Source organism: Lynx canadensis, chromosome X, assembly GCF_007474595.2.
Source record: "Lynx canadensis isolate LIC74 chromosome X, mLynCan4.pri.v2, whole genome shotgun sequence".
Lineage (NCBI taxonomy): Eukaryota > Metazoa > Chordata > Mammalia > Carnivora > Felidae > Lynx > Lynx canadensis.
Window position 1 is genome coordinate 41296893 of NC_044321.2, and position 9859 is coordinate 41306751.

Below are 9859 nucleotides of genomic sequence, written 5' to 3' on the forward strand. Positions count from 1 at the left end.
GAGAGAGAGAGAGAAAGCAGGGGAGGCGCAGAGAGAGGGGAAGACACAGAATCTGAAGCAGGCTCCAGGCTCTGGGCTGTCAGCACAAAGCCCGACGCGGGGCTTGAACCCATGAACTGCGAGATCACGACCTGAGCCGAAGTCAGATGCTCGACTGACTGAGCCACCCAGGCACCCATATACTTTTAGGTTCTAATGAGTTTGCCTTCTTTGTAAACCAGCTTGTTGCCTCACTCCGCCTTCTTTCTCCTAAGTTTTATCTTCTCACATCTAAGATACCAATAAACTGTCATCTACAACCAGCCTCACCTCCTCCTCTCTCTGTAGGAATTGCTTTCATATTCCTTACTCCTCTCCACCTCCCCGTCACAATGCATCTCTCCCATCTTCTGACCTTAGGATCATTGTCATTTAGCATTTTTTCTTTTAAATAAGTCAGCTGTATTCAGGTATAATTTACATACAATCAAATGTATCCATTTCAAGTACACAAAGAAGATACACACACAAAAATGAGCCTCTATGCCCCTAGTAGTTAGTATGTACCACCCCTTTAGCCCCAGGCAACCGTTGACCTGCTTTCTGTCACTATAGATTAGATTTGTCTTTATTAGGGTTTCATATGAATAAAATCATACTATATATACCCTTTTGGGTCTGGCTTCATTTGTTTGGCATAATGATTTTGTGATTCATCCGTGTTATTGAGTGTATAACTAGTTTACTCCTTTTATTTTATTTTTTAATGTTTACTTTTGAGAGAGAGAGACATACAGACAGAGTACGAGTGGGGGAGGGGAACAGAGAGAGGGAGACACAGAATCCAAAACAGGATACAGGCTCTGAGCTGTCAGCAGAGCCCGACACGGGGCTCGAACTCACAGACTACGAGATCATGACCTGAGCTGAAGTCAACACTTAACTCACTGAGCCACCCAGGTGCCCTTAGCTTATTCCTTTTAAATGCTGAATACTATTCCCTGATATGAGTAGATTGCCATGTTTATCTATACACCTGTTGATGACAGGTGGTTATTATTTGGTTATTGTGAATAAAGCTGTAGTGAACATTCTGGTATGTCTTTGTGTGACCATATGTTCACATTTCTCTTGGGTAAATACCTAGGAGTGGAGTTGGTGGGTGATATAATTGTGTAAGTATATGCTTGCCTTTATAAGACGTGGCCAGGGGCTCCTGGGTGGCTCATTTAGTTAAGCATCTGACTCTTGATTTCGGCCCAGGTCGTGATCTCACGGTTTGGGTGTTCAAGCCCACGTCAGGCTCTTCACCGATGGTGCGGAGCCTACATGGGATTCTCTCTCTCTCCGTCTCTCTCTGCCTACACTCGCTCGCTCTCTCGCTCTTGCTCTCTCTCTCTCTCTCAAAGTAAATAAACTTAAACTTTTTTTAATAAAATAAAATAAAAATAAAAATAAGACATGGCCAAACTATCTTCCAAAGTGGCTGTGATTTTACACTTCCAGCAGCAACACACAAGAATTTCGGTTGCTCCACATTCTTGCCAGCCCTTGCCACCATCAATCTCTTTCATTTTTGCTATTATCCTGGATGTGTAATGGCATCTCATTATGATTTTAAGTTGCATTCCTCTGATGAGTAATGAAAAGTATTTTTTCATGTGCTTAGTGACCTTTGTACATTTTTGTTTGAAGTGTCTGTTCAACTATCTTTCCCATTTTTTTTTATTGGGTTGTTTCCTTAATGAGTTTTCAGAGTTCTTTATATTTGCTGGCTATAACTCCTGTGCCAGATATATCCATTGTCAACATTTTGTTTTAATTTGTGGCTTTCACTTCTATCTTCCTACTGGTGTCTGTCAAAAAGCAAACATTTTTGGGGCGCCTGGGTGACTCAGTTGGTTAAGCGTCCAACTCTTGGTTTCTGCTCAGGTCATGATCTCATGGTTTCGTGAGTTCGAGCCCCACACTGGGCTGTGCACTGACAGCACGGAGCCTGCTTGGGATTCTCTCTCTCTCCCCTTCTCTCTGCGCCTACCCCACTCACTCTTTGTCTCTCTCAAAATAAATAAGTAAACTTCAAAACGAAAAGATAGTTTGTAACTCACAGTTCCCAAGAAGAGGAGACATGCCACACTGGGAAGCCCCAGGGTCAGTCAGAAGGCCAAAGTCATGAGGGGAAAGCACAGCAAGAGCCTTTATTGTTATTTTCCTGGGAAAGAATGGGTAAGGCAGAGTGAGCAGGCTGGGAAGGTTTACCATTGGCTAGTTTGAGTAATTTCAGCCGGGCTTCTGGGGTGTAGGGACTGTCTGTAGTTACCTGGTACCTGGTACTGAGGTGATTAGGGCAGCGGGATAGTGGCTCAACCTGTGAGAACTTAATAAAGGAGATAGTGGTGGACATGGGCTCTGGATTGGTTGGTTTGCATATGAAAGTTATGCTTACAGGGAAGTCATTTGCTATCTCTGGGCATGAACTAGCACTGGGAGAGGCATTCTCTCCAGGATCAGCAAGGCACCAGATGGCAGAGCATCAAGAATACAGAAAATAAGGGGCGCCTGGGTGGCTCAGTCAGTTAAGCATTCTGACTTTGGCTCAGGTCATGATCTCATGGTTCGTGAGTTTGAGCCCCACATCGGGCTCTGTGCTGACAGCTCAGAGCCTGGAGCCTGCTTCGGACTCTGTGTCTCCCTCTGTCTTTGCTCCTCCCTCGCTTGTGCTCTCTTTCTCTCTCTCTCTCTCTCTCTCTGTGTCTGTCTCTCTCAAAAATAAATAAACATTAAAAATAAATTTTAAAAAAGAATACAGAAAATAAGATAAAGAAGATATGATACACACACGCACACATGCTGGAATACTATTCGGGCATAAAAAAGAATGAAATCTTGCCATTTGCAACAACATGGATGGATCTAGAGAATATAATACTAAGCGAAATAAGTTAGAGAAAGACAAATACCATATGATTTCACTCATATGTGGTATTTAAGAGATAAAATAAATGAACAAAGGAAAAAAAGAGAAAGAGAAACAAACCAAGAAACAGACTCTCAACTACAGAGGACAGACTGATGGTTACCAGGGCGGGGGGGGGGGGGGGGAGGAGGGATGGGTGAAAATAGGTGAAGAAGATTAAGAGTACACTTCTCATGATAAGCACTAAGCAATGTATAGGGTTGTTGAATCAGTATACTGTGCACCTGAAACTAATACAGCATGTACGTTAACTATAGTGGACTTAAAGTTAAAAACTTAAAAAAAACAAAATAAGAAAATACAGTTAATATACTGTCCTTTTGGCAAACCCACACTTGCTTTATTACTGTAGCTTTTATAATGAGTCTTGAACTCAGGTAGTCTGCTGGGATTTTATTTGGAGTTGAGTTGACTCTATGGACCAATTTTACGAGAAATGATATCTTCACAATATTGAGCCTTCTAATCCATGAGCATGGCATACTTTCTGCATTTATTTGGGTGTTTGATTGCTTTCAGCAATGTTTTATGGTTGTCAGTGTAGAAGTCTTATGCATCCTTCATTAAATTTATCCCTAAGTATTTGATGCTTTTTGACACTATTGTAAAATGGCATTGTTTTTTAAATTTTATTTTCAGATTGTTCATTGCTAGTATGTATAAATTGCTCATGATTGATTTTTGTACATTGACTTTGTATCCTGAGGCATTCCTACATCCACCTATTAGTTTTCTTGTAGGTTCCTTGGGGTTTTTCATGTAAGCAATCATTATCACTTTAGAAACACTTTTACGGGATGCCTGGGCAGCTCAGTCGGTTGAGCATCTGACTCTGGCTCAGGTCATGGTCTCAGGGTCTGTGAGTTCAAGCCGCACGTCGGGTTCTCTGCTGTCAGCACAGAGCCCACTTCAGATCCTCTGTCTCCCTCTCTCTCTGCCCCTTCCCCTACTTACTTTCTCAAAAATAATAAACATTTTTTTTTAAAAAAGAAACATTTTTACTTTTTCCTTTCCAATTTCATGCTTTTTCTTACTTTTCCTTATTTCACTAAGACCTTCAATTTGATGTTGAGTAGAAGTGGTGAGTGTGGGCATGCTTGCCTTGTTCCTGATATTAGGGATAAAAAATTCATACCATTGTGTATGATGTTTTTTGAAGCTGCCCTTTATCGAGTTATAGGAGTTCTTTTTTTAAATTTTTTATTAACATTTATTTATTTTCAAGAGGGGGGGAGGAGCGGAAAGAGAGGGAGACACAGAATCTGAAGCAGGCTCCAGGCGCTGAGCTGTTAGCACAGAGCCTAATGCGGGGCTTGAACCCACGAACTGTGAGATCATGACCTGAACTGAAGTTGGACGCTCAGGGGACTGAGCCACCTAGGTACCCTTATAGAAGTTCTTTTTAAATCCTAGCTTGTTTAAGAGTTTTTTTAAATCATGGTTACATGTTGAATTTTGTCAAATGTTTTTTTCCTCATCTTATTAATCATATGAGTTGTTTTTATTTTGTTAATATGTGAGTTATTTATTTTCAAATGTTAAATTAACCTTATATTTCTGAGATAGATAGTAGTTGTTTATGATATATAACCCTTAATATATATTGTTGAGTTATATTAACTGATATTTTGTTTTAAATATTTTCATTTTCATAAGTGATTCTGGTTGTAGTTTTCCTTTTTTTCAATGTTGTCGGGTTTTGGTATTAGGATTATGCTGGCCACATAAATGAGTTGTGAAGTGTTCCCTTTTCTATTTTCTGAAATAGTCTGTGGAAGATTGTTATTCTTGGGGCGCCTGGGTGGCTCAATTGGCTGAGCATCCAACTTTGGCTCAGGTCATGATCTCACTGTTTGTGAGTTCAAGCCCCACATCGGGCTCTGTGCTGACAGTTCAGAGCCTGGAGCCTGCTTCAGATATCTCCCTCTCTCTCTGCCCCCCCCCCCCCCCCCCCGCACTCTGTTTTTTTCTCTCTCTCTCAAAAGTAAATAAACATTTAAAAAAGGCTTTAAAAAGGTTTACTGCTTATGCATTATGTTCTATCATAATAGAAATCTATTAAAATAATTAGCAAAATGAATCGCACAGAAGGCGTCTGCGTTTGGAATTTAGAAAAAGTCTTGCTAGCAGTATGATCAGATTAATGTTCAAAGTAAAAGGTTCAAACTGCTTAATGAAGCATAAACATGTTTCTTTTATCCTTTGTTGTCTAATTTTTTTTTTCAAATTTTTATTTAAATCCTAGTTAAGGGGCGCCTGGGTGGCTCAGTCAGTTAAGCATCTGACTTCGGCTCAGGTCATGATCTCACAGTTTGTGAGTTCAAGTCCTGCGTCAGGCTCTGTGTTGACAGCTTGGAGCCTGGAGCCTGCTTCAGAATCTGTGTATCCTTCTCTCTCTCTGCCCCTCCCCTACTCACACTCTATCTCTCTCTCTCTCTCTCAAAAATAAATAAACATTGAAAATTAAAAAAAAAATAAATCCTAGTTAACATACAGTACAATATTGGTTTCAGGAATAGAATTCAGTGATTCATCACTTACACACAACACCCAGTGCTCATCATAACAAGTGCCCTATTTAGTACCCATCACCCATGTAGCCCATCCCTGCACCCACATCCCCTCCAAGAACCCTCAGTTTGTTCTCTATTGTTAAGAATCTCTTATTGTTCGTTTCCCTCTTTTTTTACACTCCCATATGTTCATCCGTTTTGTTTCTTAAATTCCACACATGAGTGAAAACATACGGCATTTGTCTTTCTCTGCCGAACTTATTTCGCTTAGCATATATACTCCAGCTCCATCCACATCATTGCAAATGGCAAGATTTCATTCTTTTTGATGGATGGGTAATATTCGTGTGTGTGTGTGTGTGTGTGTGTGTGTGTGTGTGTGTGGTGTGTATACATGCCATATCTTCTTTATCCATTCATCATTCAATGGACATTTGGGCTCTCTCCATAGTTTGGCTGTTGTTGATAATGCTGTTATAAACACGGTGCATGTACCCCTTTGAATCTGTATTTTTGTATCCTTTTGGTAAATACCTAGAAGTGCAACTGCTGGATTGTAGGGTAGTTCTACTTTTAGTTTTTTGAGGAGCCTCCGTACGTTTTCAGAGCAGCTACACCAGTTTGTATTCCCACCAGCAGTGCAAGAGGGTCTGCTTTCTCCACATCTTCGCCAACACCTTGTTGTTTCTTGTGTTGTTAATTTTAGCCATTCTGACAGGTATCTCATCAAGTGGTATGTCATCATGGTTTTGATTTGTATTTTCCTGGTGATGACTGATGTTGAGCATCTTTTCATGTGTCTGTTAGCCATTTGGATGTCTTCTTTGGAAAAATGTCTATTTATGTCTTTTGCCTGTTTCTTTTTTTTAATGTTTTTATTTATTTTTGAGACAGAGGAGGGGCAGAGAGAGAAAGGGAGACACAGAATCAGGCTCCAGGTTCCGAGCTGTCGGCACAGAGCCCGACACAGGGCTCAAACTCACAGACTGTGAGATCATGATCTGAGCTGAAGTCAGACGCTTAACCGACTGAGCCACCCAGGCGCCCCATCTTTTTCCTATTTCTTAACTGGAGTATTTGATTTTTGGGTGTTGAGTTTGAGAAGTTCTTTATACATTTTGGTTTCTAACCCTTCATCAGATATGTCATTTGCAAATATCTTCTCTTATTCCATAGGCTACCTTTTAGTTTTGTTGATTGTTTCCTTCACTGTGCAGGAGATTTTATCTTCATGAAGTCCCAGTAGTTCATTTTTGCTTTTGTTTCCCTTGCCTCCAGTGATGTGTCTAGTAAGAAGTTGCTATGGCTGAGGTCAAAGAGGTTGCTGCCTACATTCTCTTCTAGGGTTTTGATGGTTTGCTTTCTCTCACATTTAGGTCCTTCATCCATTTGGAATTTACTTTTGTATATGGTATAAGAAAGTGATCCAGTTTCATTCTTCTGCATGTTGCTGTCCAGTTTTCCCAACACCATTTGCTGAAGAGACTGTATTTCTTTATATTGGATATTCTTTCCTGCTTTGTCGAAGATTAGTTGACCATATAGTTGTGGGTCTATTTCTGGATTTTCTATTTTGTTCTATTGATCTATGTGTCTGTTTTTGTACCAGTACCATACTGTCTTGATGATTAGAGCTTTGTTATATAGCTTGAAGTCTGGAATCATGATGTCTCCAGCTTTGCTTTTCTTTTTCAAGATTGCTTTGGCTATTCAGGGTCTTTTGTAGTTCCATGCAAACTTTAGGATTGTTTGTTCTAGCTCTTGAAAAATGCTGGTGGTATTTTGATAGGGATTGCAGTAAATATGTAGATTGCTTTAGGGAGTATAGACATTTTAACAATGTTTGTTCTTCCAATCCAGGAGCGTGGAATAATTTTCCATTTTTTTGTGTCCTCTTCAATTTCTTTCATAAGCTTTCTATAGTTTTCAGAGATCTTGTATCTCTTTGGTTAGGTTTATTCCTAGGTATCTTGTAGTTCTTTGGTGCAGTTGCAAATGGGATCAATTCCTTGATTTCTTTTTCTGCTGTTCCATAAGTGGTGTATAGAAATGCAACAGATTTCTGAGCATTGATTTAATATCCTGCAACTTTGCTGAATTCATGTATTAGTTCTAACAACATTTTGGTGGAGTCTTTCGGATTTTCTACAGAGTATCATGTCATCTGCAAATAGTGAAGTTTGACTTCCTTGCCAATTTGGGTACCTTTTATTTTTTTTTTAATTTTATTTTTTATTTTTTAAAATTTACATCCAAATTAGTTAGCATATGGTGCAACAATGATTTCAGGAGTAGATTCCTTAATGCCCCTTACCCATTTAGCCCATCCCCCCTCCCACAACCCCTCCCGTAACCCTCAGTTTGTTCTCCATATTTATGAGTCTCTTCTGTTTTGTCCCCTCCCTGTTTTTATATTATTTTTGTTTCCCTTCCCTTATGTTCATCTGTTTTGTCTCTTAAACCTTTTATTTCTTTTTGTTATCTGATTGCTGAAGCTAAGACTTCAGCACTATGTTAAATAGTAATGGTGAGAGTGGACATCCCTGTCTTATTCCTGACTAGAGAGGAAGAGCTCTCGGCATAAATATGTTTTCCAGTGGCACAAAAGAAATTAAGTGCTAAGCAGGCTAAATGGAGGAAGAAGGTATAAATGTGTCTTTTGATTTAAGAATAAACTGGACTTTTTGAGGCATTTTTGTGAGTGGCAAATAGAATGCAAGCTTGCACCACAGGTTTTATCTAGACCGTCGACTCTTCATTTATGTACTGTTCATTGAATCTGTGGGCTCAGGAAAAGTGTAGGGAAGCTTTTTATTGCAGATTTTTTGCATTAAAAATTGGTACTGGTGATGTAAATATTGTCCAATACAGCAGGGGTTTAGAACTAACTTAATTATTTATAAGTTTTATATTTATACTCATTATATATATTATATTAATATATAATATAATAATATATTATATAATTATATATATAATTTAAAGTGAAAAGCAGAACCTCTTCTGTATATTAATAGGTATAATATTATAATTATATATATATACACACATATATATATATAATATATATATATACACACACACACACATATATATATATATATATATATATATATATATATAATTTAAAGTGAAAAACAGAACCACTTCTAAAACCATGACTCGGAATCCAGTGCTTAATATCTCCAGAATACATTAAAGCCAAGCGTGTGAGAATAAAAACACGACGTAAGAATAAAAGGATGAGATTTTTGGCTGGGATATGCATCCAGAATACAGCATCAAAGTGACCAACGGGGTAAAACTGAACTTGATGACTCAGAGCATTCTCACAATCTAAAATCTCTTGCTGAGGAAATAATGTATAATTTTTCCATTTTAACATTATCAAGAATCTCATATGTCTCATGCACTATACTGGTCATGGAAACATCTGTGATTCCCACTCTGGGTGAAAATAGTGTATTAATTATGTTAACGCTGGGGCACCTGGGTGGCTCAGTCGGTTGAGCGTCTGACTTCAGCTCAGGTCATGATCTCACAGTCCATGAGTTCGAGCCCCGCATCAGGCTCTGTGCTGACCGCTTGCTCAGAGCCTGGAGCCTGCTTCAGATTCTGTGTCTCCTTCTCTCTCTGCCCCTCCCCCACTCACGCTTTGTCTCACTCTGTTTGTCAAAAATAAATAAATAAATGTAAAAATTTTTTTTAAATTATATTAAAGCTTATTTGCAGTAACAAAGAGATTATAAGGTAAAGTGAGTTAAATACTGAAGAATTTTATTCCTCTCTCAGATAAAGTTGCTAATATCACAGCCCTTTGGAAAACCTTGTTGCTCATGTTTATTTGGGAATCCAGGTTCCTTCCATTACATAATCCGGCCATCTCTTGGGTTTGTGCGTGCGTGCGTGTATGTGTGTGTGTGTGCCACCTGCACGTTTGTATCTGTGTTGCTGCCAAGGCCAGGTTTTAGTAAAGCAAGAAGGCCGAAGAGGGTATAGAGAAAACATGCCTACTGTCGCAGTGCGCTGACTTGAAAGTGGCAGCTATCGTATTCTCTCACGTTCTGTTGATGAGAACGTTGTCACATGGCCAAACCAGTTTTCTCAAAGGAGGCTGAGAAATGCTATCATGACTGGGCAGCCATATGCCTGGCTACTTTCCTGTTATTGCAAAAGAATGCTGAAATAGGTTCTAGTGGACAGCTTTCAGTCTACCACAGATAGCTGATCTTCTCTCTGATTTTATGCTTCTTGTTAGATGTGTATGATTTTAGGTCCAACAAAACAGTTATACCTAGATGGAGAGTTGGAGTGTGGATATCTACTTATTCTTTTATATAGGCCAGAATAGCTATCACCCCCAGTATTTTTCCTATAGGCGTAAGTTTTT

The 9859-nt window shown here is 39.2% G+C and overlaps 1 protein-coding gene across 3 annotated transcripts in view; it reads left to right on the plus strand.

Moving 5' to 3' along the window:
* ZNF81 (zinc finger protein 81) overlaps window positions 1-9859 on the plus strand; it is an 88753-nt gene that overhangs the window by 70114 nt on the left and 8780 nt on the right. The gene's annotated exons all lie outside the window — the stretch shown is intronic.